This window comes from Salvelinus sp. IW2-2015, linkage group LG2 (genome assembly GCF_002910315.2).
Source record: "Salvelinus sp. IW2-2015 linkage group LG2, ASM291031v2, whole genome shotgun sequence".
NCBI lineage: Eukaryota > Metazoa > Chordata > Actinopteri > Salmoniformes > Salmonidae > Salvelinus > Salvelinus sp. IW2-2015.
The window spans coordinates 24,556,544-24,570,120 of NC_036839.1; the positions used below are offsets into that span (position 1 = coordinate 24,556,544).

Genomic DNA, 13,577 nt, shown 5'->3' on the forward strand with positions numbered 1-13,577 from the left:
GGACTGTGTGAAACAGGGTCTTTCTGACTTTGTACAGCAGGGTCATTTTGGGGCCGGCGTGGAGTAGCTGATTGGCAGCGATGCTCCACAGGCCATCGACCTTGCTGATGACTCGCCGTACTTTTGGTCTCCCGAGTGGCGCAGCGGTCTAAGGCACTGCATCTCAGTGCTAGAGGCATCACTACAGACCCTGGTTTGATTCCAGGCTGTATCACAACCGGCCGGGAGTGGGAGTCCCATAGGGCAGCGCACAATTGTCCCAGCATYGTTAAGGTTTGGCCGGGGTAGGCCGTCATTGTAAATAAGAATTGTTCGTAACTGACTTGCCTAGTTAAATAAAGCTTAAATAAAACATTTWAAATTACGACAGTGTTGGAGATTGACCCCATACCACTGGGACCCGATTTGGTGTGGATCTCTGGCGGTCCCTTAGGAGAAGGTGGTGACAACCCAGGACAGATTGACTGCCCTGTTGTTACTGCCCACCCCATCTACATGAAACACATGCAGGAATGCCTTGAACAACCTGTCAAGCTACTACAGAACTTACCTTGTTAGGCTGAGCTGGGGATAAGTGCTAGCAACTTCTGGCCCTGAAGGTCATCCCTCCAAGACGACACATACATACATACATTGTTGGCCCCTTTTTTGCMTTTGTATAATTGTTTMTTGCATAAGTCAGAGAACAATTAGGGGCCGGTGTGTAGGAGACGTTTTGGCCTTTTTATGTGTTGTGTATAATATTATGTTGTCTGTCAAAGGTTATTTTAACTTGTTTCGTACACTAGAGGACACTATAGGTTGGGGTCATGGGTCACTGGTCACGTGTGTAGGTAGCAAAGGTGACCAGGAAGTGTTGGTGCAGGTGAGGAGAGGGCATACAGTTCTTACCTTATCACAGATACAGCTTATAGAATGCATCTCTCTGCCTCTTTTGTATAGGAATATGTGTATTGGAGCTATTTAGATTTGATATGCACAGTAAATGGGAACTTCACCCATAAAGAGTAACGTTTGGGAAAGCTGAGTCTTGTGGACTCGTTATGGACAACTCTCTTCTGTGCCAGTGGCTTTTCATGGGGAACCCCCATTACAACAAGTGTATCAACTTTCAACGCAGAATTACTTTCCCATTGTTCCTCAACTGCAGTGTATGTTATACCATTTTGTAGCTCTGTCTCTACTTTTATCAAATGTAAAAAAAACACAATTTCATTTTTTTCTACGTAAGACTGAAATGTTACACAGGCAAGGAGACATATTTTATTTTCATTTTTGAGTTGTTCAGTCAGAAACCGGGAGACCCATGAGGCGGTGCACAATTGGCCCAGCGTTAGGGGAGGGTTTAGCCGGCCGGGATTTCCTTGTCCCATCGTGCTCTAGCGACTCCTTGTGGCGGGCCGGGAGCCTGCAAGCAGACTCCGGTCGCCAGCTGGACGGTGTGTTCTCCAACACATTGATACGCCTGGCTTCTGGGTTAAGCGAGCAGTGTGTCAAGAAGCAGTGCAGCTTGGCAGGGTCGTGTTTCAGAGGACGCATGGCTCTCGACCTTCGCCTCTCTGAGAATTTTCAAAATCCTGAAGAAAAATATATACAAGAAAACAAAAAGGATTTTGAAAATTCTCCTTGACCCCATTTTCATATCAGGCAACCTCTAGTTTGGGAACTGCTGTACTAGGTAGTATTTCCATACGATATCTTGACTTAAATCAATAGATCTCAATATCTTACCTCATCATGTTAGTCTTATTTATGTCGCCCACATGGAGTGTGCAGTATCTCCAACTTACGTGGGATCCATTTGATGAAGAACTAGAATTTTGAATTATCTTTTTATGTCTCCCTGCAACACCCCACTGTTCTAGGCTCTGTGTTGGCGTCTCCTTGGGTCTGGGAGGAATAGCATCACAAATTGGCAGCCCTTATCCATCCAGCCCTCTACAATAGCTAATGGAAATGTTGTACTTTTTCTGTGAAACAGCCCTTAGCCCTTGGTTTTGATAAAGCTGACTCCAAAATAAAGAAGACTTCAAATGTATGTGGCCTGAAAAGATACACCAATGTACAGCATAGTTTTCAAGGATTAAGGTTAAGTAAGGAATATGCGTACAGTCAGGTCCAAAATGCTGAGCTATATTGTATGCAATTTTTTAGTGAAAATTATATTATTACAATTGTTCAGAGAAATCTTAGTTTAACAAGTAATAGTTTTTTTCTCAAAAAGAAAAGGGTAAAAAATATTGGGGCACCTGTTTCAAAACTTTCCAATACTTCACCTTGCAAGGATAATGGCACTGAGTTGAAAGTGACTGTAGATGCTCATTTTAACAAATAGTATTTCATTGTCCTTCAAGGTTATTATGACACACAGTAGCTGTGGTACTGTCTGGCAATATTTCCTGTATTAGAGATTGACTGTTCATCTCATTAGACAGATTTACAGTGGCAGAGAATTTGTCAGAGGCAATAAAAATTAAATGGATGCCCAGAGATAATGCCAAAAAGCATCATTAACACTGTTACATTTCTACAGTCTAACAAACCAGCGGTAAAGCTCCTTCAAACAAGCCCTTTCAGCCCTCAATTCTGTTGTTCTGGCCTTCGCTGACACCACTTAAAGGAGAAAGTGGTGATTAGGGAGCCTTTTAAAAAAAATCCCCCACCAAACCAACCCTGTTCTAAAATCTTCAAATCAAAGTGCCATTATAGTTTTCTGGCTGCTATTCAGATGAATCAGCTAACGGGGGTTGGGGTGGGGGGGTATAATGCCTCTCTTTTACCTGTCAGGTTTGAAAGCTTKAAAGCCCTTTAGTCGGTTTTTAAAGAGCTGAGATGGCTACCCATTTGTTTCTCAGAGAACTCAGTGTGACCGGTGGGTTGGGTTTTAACCACTCACCTAGACAGACAGACATAACACAAACTCGGCAGACAAAAGTAGCCTACTCTTATCATCCAATTTCAAAACAGCAATTAGTATTATTTGAAGTTAGCTGTGAAACTAATGGACCAGTTGTTGACTCAAAAATAATATGACCATAAGTACCGCAGATACAGCATATCTGTTACGTGTTGTGTCGGTTATGTAAACCTGTCAGTCATATAAATAATAGCAATGCAATTAATTTTTCCATGGCCATACATTTGACGCTCTGTCTAAACATATTATTTTGTGTATAAGGCATTGTTGCTGTAATGATATAAGCATGGCAGCTGATTAATCTTCTACCTCTCAAATGTTGTCCACATGGTAGAGAGGTTGGGCATATTGACGGCAGCCAATTTTTAGCACCAAAAATCTTTGCACTTTGTTGCCATGACAACCTGGGAGTTTATTTTAGAAATAAATGTGTGGAAGTCCTTATGTTTTCTTCCCCAGGCAACTTTAGAAGGTAATATGCTGAATATCAATTAATTTGACTTAGATCAGAGTAGCGTTACTTAAAGATAATTCACTTGTATTGCAAAACCGTTTCATGTGTCATTAATGAGGACTTTTGAAAACAAGTGGAACTATAGTGCCGTGAACAAGTATTTGCCCCCTTTCTAATTTTCTCTATTTTTGCATATTTTTGGTACGGAATGTTATCAGATCTTCAACCAAAACCTTGTGGAAGATCTGATAACATTCAGCATTAAAAATAGAGAAAATCAGAAAGGGGGCAAATACTTTCTTATGACACTATGTAATTCTCAAAACATCAAGCAGGAACTTTGAATTGTTGCATTTAATATGAATGTAGTGAGTTTGCTGCTGAAGAAAAAGCCGTCCAATAGGTATGGCTTCGAAACAGCTAAGCAATGATAAACCAAAACACAGCTTGAAGAGTAGGAACGGTCTTGGTGAACAAGTGTTTAAATGACAATAACGCATGTATGGTTATACTGTACATCTTCCGAACATAGTCTATAGCCATCAACATACAGTATGTCCAAGGTCATTGTTGTTCAGGTTGCCTTGTGCTGAGAGGATCCAGTGCAGCAGATTCCCAAGACCTGAGTGGTAGGCTGTAGTCTCGGTGTTTGAGTGTGCTGATGTCCTGTGTGTGCATGCGTGTGTGTGTGCCTGTGTGCAGTGGCGGTTCTAGCTTGTATGGCTCTCTGGGCGAACCCCCCCTAGAATCAGGGCGCCCACTCCGACAAAGTTAATTGACCCACAGTCCCACATGGTGACATGATATCATTGACGTGATGTGMAAATGAGCGATAGAAAACTGTTCGCACAAATGTTACCATTCCGATTTTTTTGTGTGGGCGCCCCGTGCCGCCCCCAGCAAGATGCCGCTCTGGGCGGCTGCCAATGTCGCCTATACCTGAATCTGCCACTGCCTGTGTGTGTGCCTGTGTGTTTGTCTCCATTAAGCCAGTGTTTGGCTAACCTTTGTCTCTATAAGAAAACAAACAGGGAAGGAGGGAATCTGTTTGTCCATCTTTGTAAGAGATGGCGCCGACTGAGATGGTGCCGACGGAGAAGGGCGACATCTTACGAGTTCCAACCCAACTATATAGTGACTTTTATCGTGATTATCTTACATTTTTTGTACAGAAAATTCATACTATTATCGCATATGACCGCCAAGCACTTATGGATATCACATCGACAGTTACAAACCTCGAATTTGACTTCAAATATGACTTCAACTCCAAGTCAGCTGTTGCACTGTTCATACCGGACCCTATTCCTTTGTTCTATGGGCTACCAAAACGCTACAGGTGTAGACGCGGGAAACGAGGTGGAGGCCTGGTGAAATTGAGGCAAATAGATAAACGAAGGGCGGTACCCTCCGTTATATTGGCAAATGTCTAATCAGTCGAGAATAAGATGGAAGAGCTTTGTTCGAAAGTCTCCTATCAGAGAGACTTGAAAAGCTAAAATATTATATGTCATACAGAAACGTGGCTGGAGGATGACGCTATGCACCTAGTACTCTGTGGATTCTCCATGCAGCGGCAGGATCGGACTCCGACTTCGAGGAAGTTGAAAGGAGGTGAAGTGCGTTTTATCATAAATAAGAACTTGTGTGCTGCTTTAGGTGTGAAGGAAATCTGGGGCTATAGAATACCTCATGGTGAGCTGCATACACTTTTATCTACCAAGAGCGTTCTCATCCATAATTATCACGGCTGTCTACATCCCTCCACAAGCCAACACCACTCTGGCACTCAACAAACTGCATGGGGCCATATTCAAACAAGAAACAGTTCACATAGAGACAGCATTTGTGGTGGGCGGAGACTTTAACGCAGGGAAACGTAAAACCGTCCTACCTCACTTCTACCAACACGTCTCTTGCACTACTAGCGGCGCTAAAACTCTAGACCACTTTTATTCAACCCACAGAAATGCATACAAGGCCCTCCTTCGTCTTCCCTTCGGCAAATCTGATCATGACTCCCTTCTCCTCCGTCCTGTTTACAAACAGAAGCTCAAACAGGAAGTACCAGTGATTTAAAAAAAAAATGATTTAACATTTATTATATCAGGGAGCCATACTGAGACCAAGGTCTCTTTTACAGATGAGCCCTGAATTATATAAATTACAGAAAATATAAATGACACATCAATATAAATACAAAATGCAAGTAGAAGGAAAAACATGGTCATAAATAACTAATTAGAAATAAGGTCCTCAATCAGCCTTCCGAATTGCCCTAGAGGCAAAAAAACATCCAATTTTAAGAACATTTTGAAGATTGTTCCACAAATAAGGTGCAAGAAAACTAAAAGCTGATTTACCTAACTCCGTAGAGACCAAAGGAATTTCCAGAGTTAACCATCCCTGAGACCGGGTTTGGTAACTCGTATGTCTAAAGTTTAGTAAAGATATTATGTAAAGTGGGACTTTTAGTACAAAGGGCTTTATAAATGAAAACATAGCAATCTATCAACCTTTGACATCAAAGAGGGAAAACCAACTTTCTGGTAGAGAATGCAGTGATGAGTACTAAAATTGTCACCCGTTAAAAATTGTAGTGTGCTATGATAAACTGCATCTAACGGCTTTAATGAACTAGCAGCTGCATTCATATAGATGATGACACCATAGCTTAGAACCGATAGGAATGTCTACTGAATAATCTGCCTTCTACTATTTAGCGAGAGGCAGGATCTATTTCTATAGAAGAAGCCAATTTTATTCTCAGCTTCTTTACTAACTCCTCAATATGCTTTTTAAAAGACAGCGTTTCATCTATCCAGATGCCCATATATTTGTATGCAGGGACACGACCAATATGGACACCATCCAAAGTACATATGCTTAAATCAGAGTTATTTTTATGCGCTCTAGAGAACAACATATACTTAGTTTTACCTGCAATCAATACTAATTTCAGATCAATAAACTATTTCTGTAGTGCAATGAAGGCAGACTGTAGTTCAGATAGAGCCTGGTCAACCGTGGGGGCAATTGCATACACAACAGTATCATCGGCATACAAGTGCAGGTTACAGTTTTTTACAGACACGTCGATATTGTTAATGTAAACTGTTAAAAGTATAGGACCCAGAATTGACCCCTGCGGGACACCTTTCGTAAAATCCAGAATACCTGACTGTCAAGTAATTTTTAAACCATTACATGCAGCCTGGTCTAGGCCAATTGAGGAATGCCTTTGAATTAGCAGTGAGTGATCAACAGTATCTCAAGCCTTTGACAGGTCGATGAAGAGGGCAGCACAATGTTGTCATTTATACATACAGTTGACCACATCATTCATAACTATGGATGCAGCGGAGATAGTGCTATGACCTGGTCTAAAATCCAACTGATGTACATTTAGAATACATGTCAAAGATAAAAATATCTTAGCTGAGAACGAATCGAGGATTCTAATATTTTAGCTAGGCAAGATTGTTTAGAAATACGGCGATTTAATTATTTAGGTCACAAGGGTCACCACCTTTTTGAAGGGAGAGTACATGGGCCGCCTTCCAAACCTTGGGGATAGTATGACATATAATCGTCAGGTTAAAAATATGTGTTAATGATTCAGCAATCAGGAGGGCAGAGACCTTCAGCAAAAATGGATCAAGCATATCAGCCTCAGTGGATTTTTTTACACCAATCTTACGCCAGGCATCAAGCACATCACAGATAGTAAATTGTTGAAAATAAAACAAAGATTCACTAGAAGTTCACGGGTTAACCGTCGAGTCAGCTAGGCTGGCAGCGGGAAGAGCAGTCAATTGGTTGACCAGGGTCAATTAAACCACAGTTTCTCTCAAATAAAAACCCTGCCAAGATAAAATTATGATTAAAAGCATCACTTATTCCATTCTTCTCAGTTATGATGCCAGAGTCAGACAGAACTTGCTTAGGCTGGGAAGAAGAGGAATTTGTACGCTTCCGTGCATTTACTGTCTTCCAAAATGTTTAAGGATCACCAGCAGAGTCAGCTTAAAAAATAGCTTGGTTTCTCAATTGAAAGACTGCCAGTCCATTACATAGTCAGTTTTCCTTGCTTTGGCCCAGGCCTGATTTCTGAATGTGCTCAGACAGCTCAGAAGAAAACCAAGGGTTAGCTCTTTCTTTGGCTTTGAATTGTTTAAAATGTGATGCGCTCAATATGGAAGTGGCCGGATGAAGCAGACGCGACGCTACAAGACTGTTTTGCTAGTACAGACTGGGATGTGTTCCGGGATTCATCCATAGCTTTGAGGAGTTTACCATAACAGTCACGGGTTTCATCAATAAGTGCATAGATGATGTCATCCACACAGTGACTATAAGAATGTATCCAAATCAAAAACCATGGATTACAAGCAATATCTATGCTGGGCTAAAAACTCGAGCTACCGATTACAAGGACACCGACATGGACGTGTACAAGAAAGCCCACTGTGACCTCTGATAAGACATCAAACGTGCAAAAGAACAATATAGGAGGAAGATGGAATCCTATTACACCAGATCCTACGTTCGTCATATGTGGCAGGGCTTGCAGAGGATAACGGATTACAACAAAGGGAAACCCAGACATGAGTTGCCCATTGATGCAAAACTCCCAAACGAGCTAAATGCCTTTTATGCTCGCTTCAAGGAATATAACACTGTTCCTTGCATGAAAGCCCCTGTTTTTTCGGATGTCTGTGTGATCTCACTCTCTATGGTCGATGTCAGCAAAACGTTTAAACAGGTTAACAATCACAAGGCCACCTGGCCAGAAGGAATACCAGGGTGCATTCTCAAAGCATGCACAGACCAGCTGGCAAGTGTCTTCACAGACATTTTTAATCTCTCCTTGTCCCAGTCTGTAATTCCAACATGTTTCAAGCTGACCACCATTTTCCCTGTTCCCAAGAGTTCCAAGGTAACCTGCCTAAATGACTTTCGCTCTGTAACAAACACATCTGTAATTATGAAGTGCTTTGAAAGGCTGGGCATGATACACATCAACACCATCATCCAGACACCCTAGACCCACTCCAATTCCCATACCGCCCCAACAGATCGACAAATGACGAAATCTCAATTGCACTTCACACTTCCCTCTCCCACCTGGACAAGAGGGAAATAACTATGTGCGAACGCTGTTCAAAGACTACAGCTCAGCGTTCAATACCATAGTCCCCTCCAAGATCATCACCAAGCTAGGGACCCTGGGACTGAACCCCTCCCTCTGCAAGTGGATCCTGGACTGCCTGACGGTCAGGCGCCAGGTGGTGAAGGTAGGCAACAACACCTCCGCCACGCTGACCCTCAACATAGGGGCCCCCCAGGGGTGTGTGCTTAGTCTCCTCCTGTACTCSCTGTTCACCCACGAATGCATAGACACACGACTCCAACACCATCATCAAGTTTGCTGACGACACAATGGTGGTAGGCTTGATCACCGATGCCGATGAGTCAGACTACAGGGAGGAAGTCAGAGAAAGGACAACAACCTCTCCCTCAATGTTAATAAGACCAAGGATCTGACCGTGGACTATAGGGGAAAGAGAGAGATCACACCCCCATCCACATCGACGGGGTTGCTGAGGAGCGGGTTGAGAGTTCCTTGGCATCCATATCACTAAGTTACTTGGCGTCCATATCACTAAGGACTTAACATGGTCCACACACACCCTCACAGTGGTGAAGAAGGCACGGCAGCACCGTATTACTCTTCTTATTATCTATCTGGATGCCTAGTAACTTTACCCTGCCACCTGACTTTTCCACATTTTGTTACGTTACAGCCTTATTCTAAAATGTATTGTTTTTTTTATTCATCAACCTACACTCAATACCACATAATGACAAAGTGAAAACAGGTTTTTAGAATTTTTTGCAAATGTATTAAACATTAAAAAAACGAAATACATTATTTACATAAGTATTCAGACCCTTTGCTATGAGACTCAAAATTGAGCTCCGGTGCATCCTGTTTCCATTGATCATCCTTGATGTTTCTACAACTTGATTAGAGTCCACCTGTGGTGAATTCAATTGATTGGATTTGGAAAGGCACACACCTGTCTATATGAGGTCCCACAGTTGACAGTGCATGTCTGAGCAAAAACCAAGCCATGAAGTCTGACATGCATTGTCAACTGTGGGACCTTATATAGACGTGTGTGCCTTTTCCAAATCATGTCCAATCAATTGAATTTATAAAACCTGTTTTCGCTTTGTCATTATGGGGTATTGTGTGTAGATTGGTCAGGATTTTTGTTTCATTTAATACATTTTAGAATAAGACTGCAACGTAACAAAAAGGGGTCTGAATATTTTCCAATATAGAGTACCGGTCAAATGTTTGGACACACCTACCTACTCATTCAAGGGTTTTTCTTTATTTTTACTATTTTCAACATTGTATAATAATAGTGAAGATATAGGAACCAAAAAAGTGTTTGCCAAAAATGTATATTCTTCAAAGTAGCCACCCTTTGCCTTGATGACAGCKTTGCACACTCTTGGCATTCTCTCAACCAGCTTCATCACCTGGAATGCATTTCAATTAACAGGTGTGCCTTGTTGATTTTCTTTCCTTGCGTTTGAGACAACTTGGTCTTTTACCAAATAGAGCTATCTTCTGTATACCACCCCTACCTTGTCACAGCACAACTGATTGTCTCAAACGCATTAAGAAGGAAAGAAATTCAACAAGGCACACCTGTTAATTGAAATGCATTCCAGGTAACTAGCTCATGAAGCTGGTTGAGAGAATGCCAAGAGTGTGCAAAGCTGTCATGAAGGCAAAGGGTGGCTACTTTAAAGATATATTTWAATTTTTTTAACACTTCTTTATTTAGTACATGATTCCATATGTGGTATTTCATAGTTTTGATGTTTTGATGTTTTCACTATTATTCTACAATGTAAAAAATTATAAAAAATTAAGAAAAACCCTTGAATGAGTAAGTGTGTCCAAACGTTTGACTGGTAGTGTAGGTAGTCTAGATGACAAATGACCTCAGTTTCTAGTACAGATGTAAGATGTATGTGTATCATAGACATTTTTGTAGGGGTTTACATTTTCTGTAAGGGGAAAACAAGTTGAAAATGTTTTTGTGAAAATGACTTCAGATACACTACAAGTTTTACATTTCCTGCATTGATCAAATTAAGATCCTACATCTGTATAGCCACAAGATACCTTCAGAACATGTAGACTGCATGTACAGTAGGCCCAAGTATCGATAGCAGATCATTAAAAACAGCCAAATATTAGACATATAATATTACAATTAAACTGTAATGTTGTCCTCCAATAATTTACTCGGAACATTTCTTGACGCTGTCTTCACACCCCACTAGTGATTTAAAAGGGAAGGTCTTAACTTGATCATTATTTTGTTGCTGAAAAGTTTCCTGGCTGAAAATGAGCAGTTCTTTCTCTCCATGTGGGGGCAGTCGAGTCATTGGGATTTGCTATCAAATGTATTTTTTCTCTCACTCACTCAAACGCTAGGCCCGAGCTCTGGCACAAATAGCTCAATAACCCGATTGACTTGATGTAGTTTGACATTTCAAATATGGAAAGTCCAGAGATAAGCAATGACCATACCAAACACTATGGATAATATAAATAGTAAACAAATAAAATAAGTCAGTAGGCTACACCAACATCAGTTTCCATTCATACAAAGTGTCGGTAAATTGCCTTGGTAAATTTGCCTTGGTAAATGAGGAAATACTTTATTCATATTTTACGCAATGCTTGTCAAATAGATAAATTGCCCTTAGTCTGTTCAAAAAGGACTAAGTTGTTGCGATAACAATACCAACTAGAGGGCGAACATATCTTGAAAGACTTTTAGGGAGTGGTAATGAGGTGACCAATAATGGTTGCAATTGAGATCAGCTGTGCGGGTGAATTTAGCGCATGTTGATGGTTTAACGAGACATCAGCTGGTGATTTAATAAGAATTAACTTTTTTTTTTTTTTTTTACATTTAACCTTTTTTTAACTAGGCAAGTCAGTTAAGAACAAATTCTTATTTACAATGACAGCCTTTTGAGGCAAGATGTCAATTTTCATGTCCCAATCCCATGTGTCCTTCGCCGGGGAGGCTATCCCATAACACCTTATGGCACAGAACATTTAAAAAAAAAAAAGAAAACACATGACTTCGTGAAATGTAAGTTTAACGTTAATTTATTCACCAAATTGTTAAAATGTTCAACAAATTACTTTAATATGAATTGTGAATTCAAACGTTGTCTAGCTAGCTAGTTAACACATCAGAAGCGATAGCTAGCTACCTGTCTAAACTAACTAATCAAAGATTCAGCAATGTGTCAATTGTGATGACCCAGAGTTTTAAATAATGAATTAATGACCTTGCTAGCCAGCTAAAGACATGTAGCAAATAGTTTTCCCCCCATTTGTTTTCAGGGACCAAAGTGGGCACCTAATCACGTTTCACTTCATTGTATTGACTTAGCAGGAGAAAAGTCCTGCCTGACTCATTTTGGGGGTAAGACATTTTAACAAAATCTCATAAAAAAATTTGGAAATGCAGCCAGCTGTGTTCTGTTCAATCTAGGCTTGCTAGCCAGCCAAGTTATTTGTGCATTCTGTTGAGGAGACTGTTTTGCTAGCTAGCTGCATACAATGTTTGTTTCTCTTGACACTTTTCCTTCGCCTATTGTGTTGCACAATTGGGGTTGGTATTACTAGTTAAAATTAGAGGTTAAGTTATTCAACTCTTACTGTAAACAACTTGACCAAGGCTAAAATATACAAAACAGTTACCAAAATGATTACACATTAATAAAGATAGTTGTGGCTTCAGCAACCTGAACCAGCACTGAAATTTGAGCAGTGAGTTTAATTTCTCCCCCCTTGTCTCTGCTTGTTCCAGGTTGAAGGAAATCCCAACCTGACATCGTGCCGATGTAAAGAACTTATCCTGGTGGATGAACCTTCCATCCACCAGGATAATCATTATATCCTAGGATATTATTCAGGAGTGTGCAACATTGCAATGTTAGATAGAAATAGATTCACACATGTTGTTGTTTATCATGCAGATTTGTCAGGACATCGTAATTTATGAAGCTCGTTCTAAAATGCAGATGTGATATCTGTGCCAGGGGATTGCGCTGTGTGCAAGTCTTCAATTTAGACTACAATTAGTTGAATTAGGTGTTAGCGAAGGGCTGGAACAAAACCTGTAATATCCTGTCCTGTGTATAAAAAAAACCTGTGGCTGTCATGACTAAATTTGCCCTCATGTACTGAACAAGTTTATGAATGTTGGAGGTTAATCTTGAGATGTCCCTCACGTGGGAATGACTTATTTTGTACAATATACTGTGTTTTAAGGACTCATGCACAGATACAGAACCCTCCCCCCCTAAATGTTACCATATATTCCAAATTAAAAGTGTTGATGTCTCCACATGTTTCTGGTTTTGAGGTATGGGCATCTGGGTGACTGCAGTTCTTCTGTCTAATCCCTTGAAGGGGAGAGAAATGCATTAATATTACAATGCTATATTCATCTAATTTACTATATACAGTAATCCTGTTTGCAATGCATTCATGTAATTATATTGGACATGTTATCCTTCATCACATGCCAATATTTGTTTTGTATCCAATACATTTAGCTTACATTAGGATGAAGTAGCCTAGGCCTTCTAATCTAGTTAGTTTGCATCATATCACCTTTCAATTAGTTATCCAAGAATATAAACGATGTTATCTTGAACATCTGTGTCATTTCATAATATGCACAGGTGTGATAGTTGTATGAATTAATCACAATGCAAGCCTACTCATTAGAAAAAATCAGCAGCTCTAATGCAATATTATAGTGGTCGCTCCACTAAAGGTTTTGCGATTATACTGCGGGATTTAGAGGTAATTTGTGGTTTAGTATGGTACCCTGCATCACTACTTCATCGCTCCAGACCAGCGCAAGGGGGAGTTAGAGCACTGATTATGCTTTTGGGTCCCAAGGCGCTACTGTGTCTCTAACTGACAATGAATGGGCGACATAAACCTAAATAGAAACGGATTATTGTACACGATTTCAGTATTACTTACTAAAACTGTTGTTACACTAAGGTTTTTATTCTAAGAGAAACTTATTTTGCTCTTTCAGTAGTACTGTAGCCTACTCCCAACCAATCACGTTGTAC

At 40.5% G+C, this 13,577-nt stretch overlaps 1 long non-coding RNA gene across 1 annotated transcript; it reads left to right on the forward strand.

Moving 5' to 3' along the window:
* The first annotated feature begins 11,461 nt into the window (after positions 1–11,461).
* On the forward strand, positions 11,462–12,832 carry LOC111972302 (uncharacterized). The gene is made up of 3 exons (XR_002878416.2): positions 11,462–11,566; positions 11,824–11,905; positions 12,293–12,832. It is a non-coding gene; the product is annotated as an uncharacterized lncRNA (long non-coding RNA).
* The last annotated feature ends 745 nt before the right edge of the window (positions 12,833–13,577 follow it).